Source organism: Ursus americanus, chromosome 11 (assembly GCF_024610735.1).
Source record: "Ursus americanus isolate L20-20 chromosome 11, mUrsAme1.1.p, whole genome shotgun sequence".
Classification (NCBI taxonomy): Eukaryota; Metazoa; Chordata; class Mammalia; order Carnivora; family Ursidae; genus Ursus; species Ursus americanus.
This window is the reverse complement of record NC_142137.1, coordinates 60,174,653-60,193,018: the sequence shown is the minus strand read 5'-3', so window position 1 is coordinate 60,193,018 and position 18,366 is coordinate 60,174,653. Positions and strand designations below refer to the sequence as shown.

Below are 18,366 nucleotides of genomic sequence, written 5' to 3'. Positions count from 1 at the left end.
AAAAGAAAAAGATGTTTGAAAATACTAACTATATATTTTCTAGAGGCAGATTTGGCAAAGGCACTCTTTACAAAGGGTAGATGGTACTTTAAAATGCCATAACCCAAGTGACCCGTTCCAAACGTCTAATTCAACTAAGCAAGACATAAAACCTCTCCTGGGAGTCACCGTTATTCCAATTATGGCAATAATGATATCCCCGTCTACCCATTCAGTTAACAAGTCAAAAATCTCCAAACTCTGTTAACCCCGTCCTGGCTCAAGAATGTATTAATCTGGCTGATTCGGCAAATACTTAACTACGGACTTACTTGGGGAAAGAGTGCTAAGCAAAACTCAATTCATTTCAAAGCCTCTAGAAATCTCCATCCTAGTGCCCACACCAAGGTTTCAGAGCAACTCATTGCTGTTTCCTACTGAGAATTCAACTCCTTGAGATGCACATCTTATTCTCTATTCGTGCACAGAAAGAGCGCAATTTAAAAAAAGATACTGAAATGAGCGGACTTGGGAGGGGGAGAGCCTGATCCCACGAGCCGGGGCAAGTCACCCGGGCAGCGCCAGGCGGGGGCGACGCGGGGCGACGCTCGCCAACACGCTGAGGAGAGGGCGACCAGCGGAAGGCGGGAGGCCACAGGCGGCGCGCTGGCCGCTGGCAGCCGGGCGGACAGAAGCCCCCAGTTCTCGGCCCCCGCGCAAGCGACGCCGGGAAATGCCTACATCCGGGAAACCTGCGGCGGAGTGCGGCGGCGGCGACACCGAGTGGAAGGCAAAATGGCGGCGGCGGCGGTGGACTGGTGCTGAGGGGAGAGCCAGGTCCCCGCGACCCCCGCGACGGGCCGCGCTGGCCCGCGGCAGCCCCCCAGTCTCTCCCGGCCCTGTCCCACCAGGGATACTTGAGGTCCCTGGGACGGGCTCCAGCCACCTGGGCGCCCGCCCTCAGGCCCGTGGCCGCTGTCCAGGAGCCCCGCTCTCCCCTGCAGGTAGGTCTGGGGCTGGCGTGGCGGGTGGGGCGCACTCTCTCTTCCCGAGCGCGAGTTGGCGGGGCGGTGGCCGCCGGGGCCCACGCCCAGCCCCGCTGGCGGGGGTCCAGGGGTTGCTGCGGACGGGCGGGCCGGGCCGAGTCGGTCCGATGCGGGCCTGATTTGGCTGGTTGCATGGACCTGAGCTGAGCCCTGCCCTGGGGAAGCGAGGGTTGGCCGCGCCTGGGGTTGAAGGAAGAGCCGCAGGCACTGCGGCCTTGGAAGTGCAGGTTAGGTTGTGGAGAGTTGGGCTTGCTTGAGGCTTTGCGGCGGCTGTCTCCCGCTTCCACCCCATCCCCAACACGGACGGGTCGGTGTTAACGAAGGAAGGAAAGTGAAAGGTGGTTCTGAAAGAAAATTGCAGTGAAAGAGCTGCAGTTCTTTGCATCCCAGAGGGACTCGATCCTGGATTTACCTTGAAGAAAGCCTGGGAATTTCTATTTCCCGTCCACTGTAATGTTAGCTTACTGTTCATAGAAGGGGTAGGAGCGATAGAGCGATTTTTATGGAGTAGGAATGTGTACATAAAATGAAGGAAAGAAAAGGAAAGGAATATTATTTGTTATAACTTCAAAAAGAACTTGAATCTCAAAGAATGATTCTCCGGTGACTTGATTTAACCCCATTCTCTGACTTCTCCATTTGAAAGTTACTAAGAGAACAAAGTTTAATAATGTTTGTCGCCCCATATGTTACTATGACTTAAAAAATATATATCGTTGTGTAAAAGTTATTCATAACTCTAGTGAGAAATAAGAAAAAGTCTCACACACAAATATTGTGTCACTTCACCCAGGATCATGAAGCTTGTCAGGCCTTTATGGATTATTTATTGAAGATTAAAATTCTTTATCAATTTTCCTTCATGAGGAAGAAAAGGTAGGACATTATAATTGAAATGAATGTTCTCTGCTAAGATAACTACATTTGTGATTTAAGTAAGGTTATTTTTTTCCTTTAATAAGTTCATAGGCAGGTAAAATGAGCTACTTGATTCCCTAAAGCAGTGGAGGAATTTGACTGATTTAACAGTAAAAGAAGTAGCATTGTGTTCTCTCATCAGCTGTGGCTGCAAGAAACTAGATCGTGGCACATGCTGGAGAAGGTGCATTCTTTCTAAGCCTGAATATCGAATATGCCTTGCCACTCTCCAAAAGCAAATGAAAAAAATAACTTTTACAATTTTTGGTATGAAAAAATTTATAAGTTTTGGGTTTTGTTTTGTTTTTAGTATGATATCTGTTTTCTTCTATAGGTTGTTTTTGTTTTTAATGCTAGTCCTTGTTATTCTGTATAAATATAGCCTTGGAATAGATCCAACTCTGGTTATTTAGTTTTCATTCTAGATGTTACATTTAGATTAGTGGTTTTTTGTAGACCACAAAGTTACTTAGTCGAACAACATTTTTATCAAGTGGAAATAGTTATTTTTCAGCATAAGATAAAATATAGTGGTAGTTTTCACTTTTGATCAGCTTTGTAGAAAGCAAATTGAAGAAAATGTCATCAGTATGGAAGAGAGTCTTGAATATTGCTGTCTAAACAACTGAGACTATATGCTGGTAAGAAAGAAACAGTACATATTACTACTATTGCTGTTCTCATAACTGACTTAGTCAAAGCATTGAGACAGACCGTCTTTTTTTATAAACCTAATTCAACCCAAGGTAACACTTTGAAATCTTATTATGTAATGGTACCTATTCCCCCCCCCCCCAAGTTGGACAAGATAGCCACAAAAACTGGGTTTGCTGACATTTACATATTTGATGAAGGTATGAAGTTTCAAAAGAAACCGAGGTTTTGTCTGTTCAGTGTAACCAATTTAAGTGTTCCTTAAAAGAATGAGTGAGTCATGATCCCTGCCTTTAGGAAACTCAAGATGCAGGTTCTGATGAGAAGAGCGCTGGGCCAGTTCAGGATGTGTGGATTCTGTTTCTAGTGTGACCTCCAGCTGGCTGTGTGAACTTAGGCCAGTTTATCTCTCTGGATCCATTTCCTCATCCGGAGTGTGTATGGAGGGGTGGGATATATATATTTAAGATACCCTATTCTCTATGAATCTGTGATCTAGTAGGAAAAATGAGACAACTACAAGAGTAGGGCAAAAACATAGATTTTATTTGACCATGCAAAGTCATTTACAGTTCAGAGAAGGATAACAAACGGGCAATTCAATGAAATCTTTGTGAAGACGGCATGTGAATGGCACCTTAAAAGTTGTGTATAATTTCTACAAGAAGAAATATGGTAGGGGCTCTCCCAAGAAGAAACAGGATGAGTAAGGACATGAAGGTAGAAAAGCACAGGTACAAAAGCTGAGAGCAAGTAATTTGGCTTGGTTAGAGTATAAGGTACAGTGGGGAGAATCCAGGTAAGATAGTGAAAAGAGGTAAGAAGATGACTGACATTGAGTTGGGCATTTATTCTACCCATTTGACATGCATAATTGACCTTTGAACAACACAGATATGAAGTGTGCGGGTCCACTTATACACAGATATTTTTCATTAAATATATTGGAAAATTTGGGGGAGATTTGCGACAGTTTGAAAACACTCACAGATACTCAATTGTATAACCTAGAAATACTGAAAAAAAACTAAGAAAAAGTTACGTTTTGTAAGAATACAGAGTATAATACTTATACAAAGTTTATGTTAACTGTGTTTATGTTACCAGCAAGGCTTCTGGTCAACAGTAGGCTATTAATGGTTGAGTTTTCGGGGAGTCAAAGGTTATACTCAGCTTTTCAACTGCATATGGGGTTGGCACCCCAAACCCCCTGTGTTGTTCAAGTGTCAACTGTATTAAACTGTATTTTGAGCATAATGCTCAAAATAACCTGATTAGAAAGAACCATTATTGCCCACATTTGAATATGAAGAAACTTGAGGCACAGCTTGCCAAGATTACACAGCCTGTTAGTGGTAGAACTGGGATTTGTACCCTGCAGTTTGACTCCAGAGCTCTCTAACCACTAATTTAAAGGAGTCATTGAGGGTTCTGGAGTAGAGAAGTGATATGACCAGAACTATTTCTTTGGAAGATTATCTGGCACCAGTGTAACATGAGTTAGCAGTAAGCTATTTTGCTTTGAAGAATTCTTTTAAAAACTCTCTTTACTTATTATTAATTTGAATTTTTACATTTGCAGTTAGCAAAGATTACTAAGATTTGTTAATGCCACTGTTGACTATATCATGTTGGTTGAAATTGTAAATTAGTACACCTTTCTAGAAGGCAATCTGAGAGTAAGTGTCAGAATTTTATTTCATTTTATTTTTTTGGTATCTCTTTTCCTTTTTTTTTTCCTTTTTCAAAAATTTTATTTTATTTTATTTATTTATTTATTTTAAAGATTTTATTTATTTACTTGACACAGAGAGACAGCCAGCGAGAGAGGGAACACAAGCAGGGGGAGTGGGAGAGGAAGAAGCAGGCTCCCAGTGGAGGAGCCTGATATGGGGCTCGATCCCAGAACGGTGGGATCACGCCCTGAGCCGAAGGCAGACGCTTAACGACTGAGCCACCCAGGCGCCCCCAAAAATTGTATATTTTAAACTCCAGTGTAGTTAACATACAGTGTATATTTCAGGTGTATAATATAGTGATTCAGTAATTCCATACATCATCCAGTGCTCATCATCAAGTGCACTCCTTAATCCCTGTCACCTATTTTACCAGTCCCCCCCCAAACCCCTTCTGGTAACCATTAGTGCTGTATAATTAAAGGTCTGTTTCACCATCCATGTCTTTGCAAATGACAAGATTTCATTCTTTTTTGTGGCTGAATAATATTCCAGTGTGTATGTGCCCACTACATTTTCTTTATCCATTCATCTCTTGATGGATGCTTGGGCTGCTTCCAATTTGGCTATTATAAATTATGCTGCTATAAACATAGGGGTGCATTGATCTCTTTGAATTAGTGTTTTTGTTTTTTGGGAGTAAATACCCACTAATGCAATTACTGGATCTAAGGGTACTTCTATTTTTAACTTTTTGAGGAATTTCCATCCTTTTTTCCACAATGGCTGTGCCAGTTTGCGTTTCCACCAACAGTGCAAGAGGATTCCTTTTTCTCCACATCCTCACCAACATTTGTTGTTTCTTGTGTTCTTTATTTTAGCCATTCAAATGTCAGGATTTTAAATACGGGCATACCTTGGAGATATTGCCGGTTTAGTTCCAGACCACTGCAATAAAACAGATATTGTAATAAAGTGAGTAAAATGAATTTTTTGGTTTCCCAGTGCACTTAAAAGTCATGTTTACACTATACTATAGTCTACTGATAGTGCAATAGCATTATGTCTAAGAAGATAATATATATACCTTAATTAAAAAAATAACGTTACTGCTAAAAAATGCTAACCTTCATCTGAGCTTTTAGCAAGTCATAATCTTTTTGCTGGTGGAACGTCTTGCCTCCATTGTTGATGGCTACCGACTGATCAGGGTGGTGGTTGCTAAGGGTTAGGGTGGCTGTGGCAGTTTCTTAAAATAAGACAACAGTGAAGTTTGCTCTATCAGTCTACTCTTCCTTTCATTAACAATTTCTCTGCAGCACATGAAGCTGTTTGATAACATTTTAACCACAGAACTTTTTTCAGTATTGAAGCTAATCCACTCAAAGTTTGCCACTGCTTTCTCAACTAAGTTAAGAAACTCAGTTAAGTTTATGTGATATTCTAAGTCCTTTGTTGTCATTTCAGCAATCTTCACAGCATTTTCACCAGCAGTAGAGTCCATCTTGAGAAACTACTTTCTTTGCTCATCCATAAGAAGCGACCCCTCATCCATTAGAGTTTTATCATGAGGTTGCACCACATCTGTAGTTATTTATTTCCTCCACTGAAGTCTTGAACCCCTCAAGATCATCCATGAGGGTTGGGAATCAGCTTCTTCCACACTCCTCTTAATGTTGCTGTTTTGACCTCTTCCCATGAATTATGAATATTCTTAATGGCATCTAGAATGGTGAATCATTTCCAGAAGGTTTTCAGTTTACTTTGCCCGGATGTATCAGAGGAATCACTGTGTATGGCAGCTATAGCCTTACAAAATGTATTTCTTAAATAATGAGACTTGAAAGTTGAAATGACTCCTTGATCCATGGACTGCAGAATAGATGCTGTGTTAGCAGACATGAAAACAACATTAATCTCATTGTATATCTCCAGCAGAGCTCTTGGGTGGCCAGGTACATTGTCAGTGAACAGTAATATTTTGAAAGGAATCTTTTTTTTTCTGAGCAGTAGGTCTCAACAGTGGGCTTAAAATATTCAGTAAGCCATATTGTAAACAGATGTTCTGTCATCCAGTCATTGTTGTTACATTTATAAAGCCAAGCAGAGTAGATTAAGTGTAACTGTTAAGGGCCCTAGGATTTTTGGAATGGTAATGAACACTGGCTTCACCTTCAAGTCACCGGCTATATTAGCCTCCAGCAAGAGAGTCAGCTTGTCCTTTGAAGCTTTGAAGCCAGGCATTGACTTCTCTCTAGCTATGAAAGGCCTAGATGGCATTTTCTTCTAATAGAAGGCTGTTTCACCTACAATGGAAATCTGTTGTTTAGTGGAACCACTTTTATTAATTATCTGAGCTAGGTTTTCTAGATCACTTGATGCACCTTCTAAAGCAGTACTTGGCTGCTTCACCTTGCACTTTTATGTTATGGGGATGGCTTTTTTCTTTAAATCTCAAGAACCTACCTCTGCTAGCTTCAGACTTTTCTTCTGCAGTCTTTACCTCTGTCTTCACATAATTGTTGAGAGTTAGGGAGGGCCTTGCTCTGGATTAGGCTTTGGCTTAAGGTAATGTTGTGGCTGGTTTGATCTGTTACACAAAATCCAGCAAAACTTTCTCCATATCAGCAATAAGGGCATTTCGCTTTCTTATCATTCATGCATTCGTTGGAGTAGCACTTTTGTTTTACTTATTGTTTTCTTATTTTAAAGATTTCTATTTTCAAGTACTCTCTACACCCAACGTAGGGCTCAAACTCACAATCCTGAGATCAAGAGTCACATTCTCTACCAGCTGAGCCAGCCAGGCACCCCTGGAGTAGCATTTTTAATTTCCTTTAAGAACTTTTCCTCGGGGAGCAGCTGGGTGGCTCAGATGGTTAAGCGTCTGCCTTTGGCTCAGGTCATAATCCCAGGGTCCTGGGATGAGTCCTGCGTAGGGCTCCCTGCTCAGTGGGGAGTCTGTTCCTCTGCCTCTGCCTCTCCCCCTGCTCATGCTCTCTCTGTATCTCTCTGCCTCAAATGAATAAATAAAAAATCTTAACAACAACAACAACAACAACAAAGAACTTTTCCTGGGACATCTGGGTGGCTCAGTCAGTTGGATGTCTGACTCTTGGTTTTGGCTCAGATCATGATCTCATGGGAGTCGGGATCCAGCTCCACCTCACGCACCTCATTAGTGGGGAGTTGGCTTGAAAAATTTTCTCCCTCTGCCCTTACCCTGTTCGCACTCTCACTCTTTCTAAAATAAATACATAAATCTTAAAAAAATAAAAAAGAACTTTTCCTTTGCATTCACAGCTTAGCGAACTGTCTGTCACTAGAGGCCTAGCTTTTGGCCTATCGGCTTTTGATATGCCTTCCTCACTAACCTTAATCATTTTTAGCTTTTGATTTAAAGCAAGAGACCTGCAACTCTTCCTTTCACTTGAACACTTAGAGGCCATTATAGGGTTATTAATTGGTCTAATTTCAGTATTGGTGTGTCTCAGGGAATAGGGATGCCTGAGGAGATGGGGAACAGCTGGTCGGTGGAGCAGTCAGAACAACATTTATCAAGTTTGCTATCTTGTATGGGTGCAGTTCATGGTGTACCAAATCAATTACAGTAATAACATCAGAGGTCACTGATCACAGATCACCATAACAAATACATTAATAACAAAAAGTTTGAAATACTTCAAGAATTACATATGGCACAGAGACACAAAGTGAGCAAATGCTGTTGGAAAAATGGCGTCGATAGACTTGATCAAGGCAGGGTTGCCACAGACCCTCAGTTTGTTTTTAAAAAAAATGCAGTATCTGAAATGCAATAAAGAGAAGCCAAATAAACCTAGATATGCCTGTATGCATTCTCTTTGATGCGGTAATTCCACTTCTGGGAATTTATTTATTTTAATTTAATTTTATTTATTTTTTTAAGTAGGCTCCATACCCAGCGTTGAGCCCAACACGGGGCTTGAACTCACAACCCTGAGATTGAGACCTAAGCTGAGATCCAGAGTCATATACTTAACCAACTAAGCCACCCAGTGCCTGGGGTTTTATCTTAAGGGAAATGCACAATTTTTATTATCACATTTTTTAATGAACTGATTTTGGTATTTACAAGGAATATGTTATATATGTGTAAGCTATGATCATAATAAAAAGAGCATTCATGACCTCACCATGCATTATCCTCAGAACTAGAATATTACCAATACAATTGAAGTTGCCAATGTTTGAAACATTATAATAGCAAAAATTGGAAACAACCTAAATGCGCATGAGTAGGGGATAGATAAATTATGGTACATATACATGATGTAATTCAATATTTAGTTATTTAAAAAGATAAGGTTGAATTGTCATATTTTCTCATTTTCAAGAAATTCTGAACAGTAAGTCTAAAACCATCTGTGTAGTAACAGTTTTTTAGGGAAAGAAAAAGAAACATAGTTTTTTTTAGTCAGTTTTTTCTTTTTTTTTTTTTTTAAGATTTTATTTATGTATTTGAGAGAGAACAGGAGAGAACACAAGTAGGGGAAGGGGCAGAAGGAGAGGAAGAAGTGTCCCCCCCCTCCCCTGCCCCCTGAGCGTGGAGCCTGACAAGGGGCTTGATCCCAGGAAGCTGGGATCAGGACCTGAGATGAAGGCAGACAGTTAACTGGCTGAGCCACCCAGGTGCCCCTATAGTTAATTTTTTCAATAATATATCTTTAAATTTTTTTTAAATTAAGTATTCTCTGTACCCATCATGGAATCCGAACTTATATTCCAAGATTGAGAGTCATGTGCTCCCCTGACTGAGCCAGTCAGGCGCCCCTAAACATAGTTTTTTATTAACCTTCAGTAGCATACATTTATCCAGTCAATTATATACCTTTTTTTTTTTTTTTGGTGGCAGTGAAGTTTGAGTCTCAACCTCACATTCAGAAAAAATTCTGAATGTGAGTAAGGCTGAATTTCTTTGGGCTTTGGGATAGTTAACACATAACATGGTGACATGCTACTTTTATTGTTTTTATGATTGAATATATAATTTTGAGGCATATTGAAGAATACTGGGGTTTTTTCTTTTTGCTTAAACGATTTTTTTCTTAGCTAAGTGAGTTACTCTGGAAAATGATGATAATTCAAACGACTTTGGCAGTTGTTTCATGTCTGAGTGCATGTACTTCATGAATCTCTCCGACCTTTGAAAATTCTGTGATCTCACCTAAACTTGGCAATTCTTTATCCCTTTAATTGTATTGCCTATTGGGTGACAGTTCCTGAGTACATAATGCTGCATCATAGCAGAATCTTTTTGAAGACATTTTGACCATTAATCAAGGGTCTAGATTCAACCATATGTGGTGCTGCCAATGAAAATAACACAGTTGGGGGCACATGGGTGGCTCAGTCGGTTAAGCGTTAGATCTTGATCTCAGCTCAGGTCTCCATCTCAGGGTCATGAGTTGAAGCCCGACATTTGGCTCCATGCTGGGCGTGGAGCCTACTTAAAAACACACACACAGTTGAAGTGACAAGGAAATTTCACCCTTTATTTATGGTCGAATTGGGTGGCTCAATGGTTAAGTGACCAACTCTTGGTTTTGGCTCAGGCCATGATCTCATAGTCATGAGATCAGTGAGCCCTGTGTTGGCTCTGCATTAAGTGCAGAGTCTGCCTCAGATTCTCTCTCCGTCTGCCCCTCCCCCTGCTCACTCGGGTGCTCTCTCTCTCTCTCTCTCTATTTTAAAGAAAATCTTTGAAAAAAAAATAATATTTAAAAGTAAAATAAAAATCTTCAGGGGCTCCCCAGGTGGCTCAGTCTGTTAAGCATCTGACTCTTGGTCTCAGCTCAAGTCTTGATCTCAGGGTTGTGAGTTCAAGCCGGGCTTTGGGCTTCATGCTCAGCATGGAGCCTACTTTAAAAAAAAAGAAAGCGGGGCGCCTGGGTGGCACAGCGGTTAAGCGTCTGCCTTCGGCTCAGGGCGTGATTCCAGCGTTATGGGATCGAGCCCCACATCAGGCTCTTCCGCTATGAGCCTGCTTCTTCCTCTCCCACTCCCCCTGCTTGGTGTTCCCTCTCTCGCTGGCTGTCTCTGTCTCTGTCAAATGAATAAATAAAATCTTTAAAAAATAAAATAAAATAAAATAAAAATAAAAAAAAAGAAAAAAAATTTTAAAAATAAGTAAATAAATAGTGACTTTTGTATATACTCAATTTCAGAAATACTAGAATATGGAAAAGCCTGTATCTTAGAATCAAGAAAACACTGTACTTACTGTCAAAAGATGTTCATAGTATTACATTATTCTTCTGATGGTATATTAGGCCCTAAGCAGCAATAGCTAGATTCGCAGAGCCTTGGCCCATATGTCCAGTAATCTCCCCTTCAGGTCCAAATATGGTTCCTCTTGGTCCAGAGACTTGTTCAGTTATCTTTGCTCTCACTATTTGTTCTCCTCTCCATCTCCCTCTCTCTCTCTCACTCACCACAGTACACTGTGGTATAACAAGAATGGCAGGGCTTTAATAAACATTGCTGTTAGAAAAGGAGAAGAATAGGAAATAGCAGTTGCTGATCTGTAATAATTTTGAAATCTCCATAGGCAGGTCTTGAAAGCAACCAGCCTTGGAGGTAGGGGATTTTCTTTAATTGGGCCTTAATCCAATTATATGGAAAGAACTCCCTCATTCATTGTTCTCTGTGATCCTTGGCCATTGTTCCTTCCAAGAACCTCCTTAGGGTTCTTTTTCCATTATCATCCTTGGCCATATATAGAAATGTGAGCTTGGGAGGGGGGGAATAGTCCCTCTTTGGAAGGTGCAAATCTTTCTCATCTAGATTATGGTTCCTGGAAGTTGGGAGCCCCAGGGGTTTAAATTGTGAATGGTCAAAGGCTTGAGTAGTTTTTAAAAAAAAAATTTTTTTTTAACAATTTCCTCAAAGTTAGTAAGCCCCTGATTTGTTTAGTTCGAGTCAATTCCATGTGTCAGTAACCATAAGTTCACATGTGTTAGTAACCTCTTCCAAAGATTTGAGAGCTCCCATTTCTCTACTCAGTTGGTTATTTGAGAGGCGGCTCTCCCCTTAGTGTGGGTTGTACCACTGAAGTACTTTAGTCCGCTGAGAGATGCCAGTGGGCATCTGTGCTCAGCCTTTTAATTCCATCTCTTCCTGTTTGGGGTCCAGAAGCAAGCTGCAGTCCAACCCTGCAAGACTTTAAATTTCTGAATTCTGTCTGTCCCTTCCTATTTCTGTTTGCAAATCAGCTGCTTCTTTCCTGACCTTATTATTTATTTATAATACTTTGCCAAATGGCCAATAGCAGCCAACATACAGTTCTAAGATTCTCTTTTTCAGACTCTTTTTTATAGAACTACAAATTCAATAGACCCTTTGTCACCTTCTAAGTCATAACAGGCAACAGCTTTATGAAATATTTAGCCACTGTAAAACATGGTTCTTCATTTTTCCAGCCTCCAGTATCACTTTCCTTGAAGCCGTTTGCCTAACTGCTAAGTCTATACTATGTTAGGGTATTTGTTATAGTAGCACGTCACTTCTAGGTACCAATTTCTGTATAAGGAGAATGAGAGACTAAATATGCAGATAGACAATGGCCAGATCATATATGAAAATAGATCTGTGACCCACAGCCTCAGTAGCACTAGGCCCAAACAGCCAGGTCTTGTCAGTAACTCTCAACTTCTAACTCAGGACTAACTAGGGAAAGACAGATCCCCCCACCCCCAACCAATCACATAGGATGCCCTGCTTCTAGTTAGTTGGCCTCCAGCTTCCTTGTGGCAGAGCATACCTGATGTCTTCCCTTTTATTCAGTCTGAAGCGTTTGCATTCCCCTGCCTGCCTTTGAATCTCTGCGAAAGAGATAGTGGCTGGCTGACTCCCTTGCTACGGCAAGCTCTTAATAAATAGACTGTGCTCATTTTCGGTGGTATTTATATATTATTTATTTAAAAAAAATTTTTTTTAAGTAGGCTCCATTGCAAATTCCATGCTCCATGGCTCAAATTCATGACCCTGAGATCAAGACCTGAGATGAGATCAAGAGTCAAATATTCAACTGACTGAGCCTGCCAGGCATCCCTTGGGTGGTCTTTATTTTCACAATAATATTAGGCTGTTTGGTGGTAACATCGCCAAGTATCGGTCTATAACACAGCAGAGATTCCTATCTTTTTTGCACAAAGTCCAGTGGGATTCAGTAGTAAGCCATCCAGTGGCTTAGGAACCCATATTCCCTCCATATTGTGAAGCTACCATTTCAGAATGTAACCAACATTGTCATTGAAGCGGGAAGAGATGGAGAAGCATTGGCTTTTTAACTGCCTCAACCTAGAATTGACACATTACATCAGTTCACAGAGCTTTGGCCAGAACTCATTTAGGAAGTAGAGGGCAGTATGTGAATTAATCTCTGGCACAAGGATTTATCAAGAGCAGTTAGGTAAAGATATGCCACATTTCCTCCATTCCATCATTATTGAAATCAGATGGTATGGATTATCTTTTGAAACAAACATTTAAACGTAAAGTTTCAGGGCCCCTAGTTGGCACAGTCGGATGAGTGTCCGACTCTTGGTTTCAGCTCAGGTCATGATCTCAAGGTCATGAGATCGAGCCCCATGTTGGGCTCTGTGCTCAGCATGGAGTCTGCTTGAGATTCTCTCTCCCTCTGTCCCTCCTGCTTGTGCTCTTTCTCCCTCTCTAAAATAAATAAATAAAATCTTTAAAAAAAAATAAAAAATAAATGTAATATCTTTGTTATTTCCTCTGAAAAGCTAATTTTGAAATGATGTTGTTGTGTAGAATTAATGGTTCCTTTAAATTAAAGAAATCCTGTGTGTTCTTTGTGTGTTTTGTATTTGAATAAGAATAATTTGCAGCAGAACCATTTCAAGATCCAGAGCACTTATAGTCATATCCTTTTCTTTTTAGTTGTTAACTTTCTGTTTTGGAAAATTTCAAGCACATACAAAAGTAAGGGGGATAGTGTGATGAACTTTCATGTGCCCATCACCCAGCTACAACAGTCATCAGCTACTTTTGTCTCATCTATGTCTCCGTCCACTTCACTGCAAAGCCAAATTATATATAAATAAATAAAATTCCAGACATATTTTATTCATAAGTATTTCAACATGTAGACGAAAGAGATAAGCATAAACTAATTTTTCATTTATTTTAACTTAAAACACATTATTTCACATATACCAGAACTCAGTCATTTCTGGACCATTGTATACTCAGATGTTAACAATGTTAGAAATTACATTATTCAAGTACAGAGTTACAGAATATAGGATTAGAATGATTGACCTAGCATTTGATTTTATTTATTTGAGAGAGTGAGCAAGTGAGAGAGAATGAGCAGGGGAGGAGCAGAGGGAGAGGGAGAAGGAGACTCCGTGCTGAGCAGAGAGCCTGCTGCAGGGCTTTATCACAGAACTCCAGGATCATGACCTGAGCCGAAGGCAGGCACGTAACTAACTGAGCCACTCAGGCACCCCGGCCCAGCATTTTCTATAATGTATTCCGTAGAAATGAATCTCATGAAATGCTGGGAGGGAAAAAAATTCTTCTGTCAGATAAGTTGGGCAGTACAGCATTCTCTTCTTATAAATTCATGTATTATGTAAAATGATGTCCTATTTTGTGATCCCATTTTAGTTTGGGTTTGTTTTTTTTTTTTTTTTAAGATTTTATTTATTAATTTGAGAGAGAGTACACAAGCAGGAGGGAGGGGCAGAAGGAGAGGGATAAGCAGACTCCCCACTGAGCAGGGAGCCAAATGCAGTCCTGGGATCATTAGCTGAGCCAAAGGCAGATGCTTAACTAACTGAGCCACCCAGGTGCCCCTTTGTGATCCCATTTTGATTGATAGTAATGTTATGTTAGAATGTGCAGTATTTAAAAAATTATTTTAATTGAAGTAGGGTTGATACACAGTGTTACATTAGTTTCAGGTATACTACTCAGACAACTGTGTTATGCTTCGCTTACACAATGTAGCTACCGTCTGTCACCATACAATATCATTACAATACCACTGACTATATTCTCTATGCTGTACATTTCATCTCAATGGCTTACACATCTCATAACTGGAGGCCTCTACCTCCCACTCTCCACCCATTTTGCCCATTCCCAATCCCCACCCCTCTGAGAACCATCAGTGTCTTCTCTGTGTTTATGGATTTGTTTTGTCACTTGACTTTTAGATTCCACATATAAGTGAAATCATGTGTTACTTGTCTTTGTCTGACTTATTTCACTTAGCATAATACCCTCCAGGTCCATCCATGTTGTCACAAATGGCAAGGTTTCATTCTTTTTTTTTTTTTTTTTAAGATTTTATTTATTTGAGAGAGAGAGAGAGAGAGCATGAGCAGGGAGGAGAGGAAGAAGCAGGCTCCCCGCTGAGCAGGGAGCCCAACACGGGGCTTGATCCCAGGACCTTGGAATCATGATCTGAAACAAAGGCAGACACTTACCCCACTGAGCCACCCTGGTGCCCCAATTTCATTCTTTTTTATGGCTGAGTAATATTACATTATTTATATATATATATAATACTTTGCCAAATGGCCAATAACAGCCAACATACATAAATACACACACACACCCACACACCCACACCCACACCCACACCCACATCATCCTTATCCTTTCGTCTGTCATTGGACACCTAGGTTGCTTCCATATCTTGGCTATGATGAATAATGCTGCAGTAAACATAGGGATGCTTATATCTTTTTAAATTAGTGTTCTCATTTTCTTTGAGTAAATACTCAGTAATGCAACTATTGGATTGTATGGTATTTCTATTTTTTATTTTCTGAGAAACATCCATACTGTTTTCCACCATGGTTGCACCAATTTACATTTCCACCAGCAGTTTACAAGGGTTCCTTTTTTCCCACATCCTCATCAGCACTTGCTATTTCTTGTTTTTTGATTCTAGCCATTCTGATAGGTATAAGGTGATAGCTCATTGTGGTTTTGGTTTGCATTTTCCTGATTAGTGATGTTGAGTATCTTTTCATGTATCTGTTGGCCATTTGTATATCTTCTTTGGAAAAATGTCTAGAATATGCAGTGTTAATAGTGATTGTATTTGTTTCCTGTGGCTTACATGGCAAATCACTACTAATGAGGACTTAAAAAGCATACATTTATTCTCACACCTCTGGAGGCCAGAAATCCAAAATCAGTATCACTGGCCCAAAATCAAGGTGTTGACAAGGCCACTCTCCGTCCAAGAGGCTCTAGGAGAAAAATCCGTTCCTTTCCATTTTGGCTGCTGGCATTCCTTGGCTTCTGACCACATCACTCCAGTCTCTGTCCCCTCAGACACGTTTCCTCTTCCTCTTCTGTGTGTATCCGATCTCCCCCTTCTCAGAAAACACTTGTAATTGTGTGTACTGCTTACTGAATAATCCATGATAATCTCTCAATCTCAAAATCCTTAATGACATCAGCAAAGTCCCTTTTTCCAAATAAGATAACATTTACAGATTCTAGGTATTAGAAAGTAGATATCTTTTAGGATGCCATTATTCAGCCTACTATAGTGATTCTTACTGTTGAGGGAGGTGAATTATGAGGGACTTCTACTTTATATTATATAATATTTAAATTTTTCAATAAGGATGAATCTTCATATAATTAGAAAAAAACTAAGATTATAGTTTTTTAAGGGTAAAAAAAGGGATAAATCACTTGAATTTATTAGTTCAGCAGATATTTTTGCACTGCTTACTGTTTACCAGGCTCTGTGTTAGGAATGGAACCAAATGGGGGTGCCTGGGTAGCGTAGTCGTTAAGCGTCTGCCTTCGGCTCAGGGCGTGATCCCAGCGTTCTGGGATCGAGCCCCCACATCAGGCTCCTCCGCTGCGAGCCTGCTTCTTCCTCTCCCACTACCCCTGCTTGTGTTCCCTCTCTCGCTGGCTGTCTGTCAAATAAATAAATACAATCTTAAAAAAAAAAAAGGGAATGGAAGCAAATGTATATTGACAGAAAAGCAAATTATGCTTATTTTGTTTTGTTTTTTCCCTTCTCTGTCAAGGAGAATGACTTTGGAAATGGTAAACTAATAATAGTAAAATGATATTAAACTTCGAGTTGAAACCCCAAATAAGTGACGTATTAATGGAATGCTTAGATGCTATGAATGAAATATAACTCAGATATTGAGAGAACTGAAACATGACGTTGCATAACCACTATTGTTAATCCTTGATCACAGAGAAATGATAGGTTGCAGAACAGGAAATGGAAAATATCTTCACTTTCAGGAAGGGCAAGAAGGGGAATTCTGTAAATTTTAGACTGGCGAGCTAAGCATGAAACCTAGAAAAATTTTATTAGTAAGCCATTAACATTTGGGGAAGCCTTCAGGAAAAACTGCTTGTCATTAGGGACCATCTTTCTTCATAAAAGCATAAGATGTGTCCATCTTAATTTCATTTATGAAGTAATTATCAGTAGATTGGGTTATGTTGTAGACAGAATATGTATCATCTTCAGCAACACAATCGATCATAAATAAGAACTGTACCACAGAGTTACTAATTATTGAGGCGAAGTCATCAGGAAATTGTACCTCTGATGGTCTGTTTCAGGACTTCATCCTTTTTCAGGCCTGCTGCAAATAGTTGTTTATGTGTATGTATAATTAACATCCGTAAGTTTAATTTTTAAAAATAAAAAAGCATTTTCTTTTTTTGGTTGTTTGCGTTTGTTTTGTTTTGTTTTTGTGAGAAGGGAGACTGGTGGAGGGGAGCAAAGGGAGAGAGAGAATCTTAAGCAGGTTCCATTCCCAGCACGGAGCCTGACATGGGACTCAGTCTTATGACCCTGATATAGTGACCTTAGCCAAAATCAAGAGTCGTATGCTTAACTAACTGAGCCACCCAGGAGCCCCCCCAAAAGTGTTTATTTTTAACAGCTCTAAGATGTAATTTATATGCCATAAAATTTACTCATTTAAAGTATTCAATTCAGTGGTTGTTCAGGGTAGTATATTTCTAGAGCTATACAACCGTAATAGTAATCTAATTTTAAAATAGAAATGGCTTTATTTTATCTGTGGTGTTTTGAAACTTGCCCTTTTTGCTTAAGAATGTGTTATAAGGGGGCACCTGGGTGGCTCAGTCAGTTAAGCATCATCTGCCTTCAGCTCATGTTATGATCCTGGAGCCCTAGGATTGAGCCCCGCATCGAACTCCCTGCTCAGCGCAGAACCAGATTCTCCCTCTCCCTCTGCTGCTCCCTGTGCTTGTGTTCTTTCTCTTTCTCTCTGTCAAATAAATAAATAAAATATGTAAAAAAAAAATATATATATATATATATACGCGTTATATATATGTATGTATGTATGTTATGGGTATCTGTTCTTGTTAGTACAGATAGAATTGCATCATTCTTTTTAACATCTGCTTCATCACATATAGACGTACTGTCAGTTGCTCTCAATCACTGATGAGCATCTAGACTGATCTCATGTTTTGCCGTTATAAATGGTGTTGCAGGGAGCATCCTTCATCTCGAATACTTGTGTTCCTTTAGTTGTATTGCATCGTTCCTCATAATCCTTATTCAAGCTTTAAGGTAAACCTTGTTATTCCAAACATTTTATGCCTCAGGAGACAGTTTTTGAGAGAAATAAATACCCAAGTTCACATTGCTAAAATTAACAGAACAGGTACTTGAATAATTTTTTTGTTTTTCCGTTACTTTCTGGCACTTCTAGGATTTTGACAAACTAGAGTATTATCCAGAAGCGCATGGCTAGAATTAAGAAACATTTAGGGGTACCTGGGTGGCTCAGTCAGTTAAGCATCTGACTCTTGTTTTCTGCTAGGGTCATGATCTCAGGGTGGTGAGATCAAGCGCACCCCCCCCCCCATAGGGCTCCATGCTCAGTGGGGGAGTCTGCTTCAGATTCTCTTCCTATCTCTCTCCCTCTGCCCCTCCCCAACTCCTACTCGCGCGCTCTCTCTCTCTTAAATAAATAAATCTTTAAAGGAACTCGGGGTGTTTAGGAGATACATGTGTATTTCATTTGTCAACATACACATTTATT

At 40.1% G+C, this 18,366-nt stretch overlaps 1 protein-coding gene across 4 annotated transcripts in view; it reads left to right on the top strand.

The window, feature by feature from the left end:
* Positions 1-344: 344 nt before the first annotated feature.
* LATS1 (large tumor suppressor kinase 1) overlaps positions 345-18,366 on the top strand; it is a 49,161-nt gene continuing 31,139 nt past the window's right edge. The window contains exons 1-3 of one of the 4 annotated variants that reach the window (XM_045805329.2): positions 348-983; positions 1,819-1,901; positions 5,155-5,248. The gene's annotated coding sequence lies outside the window, so the exon portion shown is untranslated. Of the gene's footprint in view, positions 984-1,818; positions 1,902-5,154; positions 5,249-18,366 lie in introns of all 4 variants that reach the window. The other 3 variants (XR_006780942.2, XM_045805327.2, XM_045805328.2) reach the window with 3 other exon arrangements.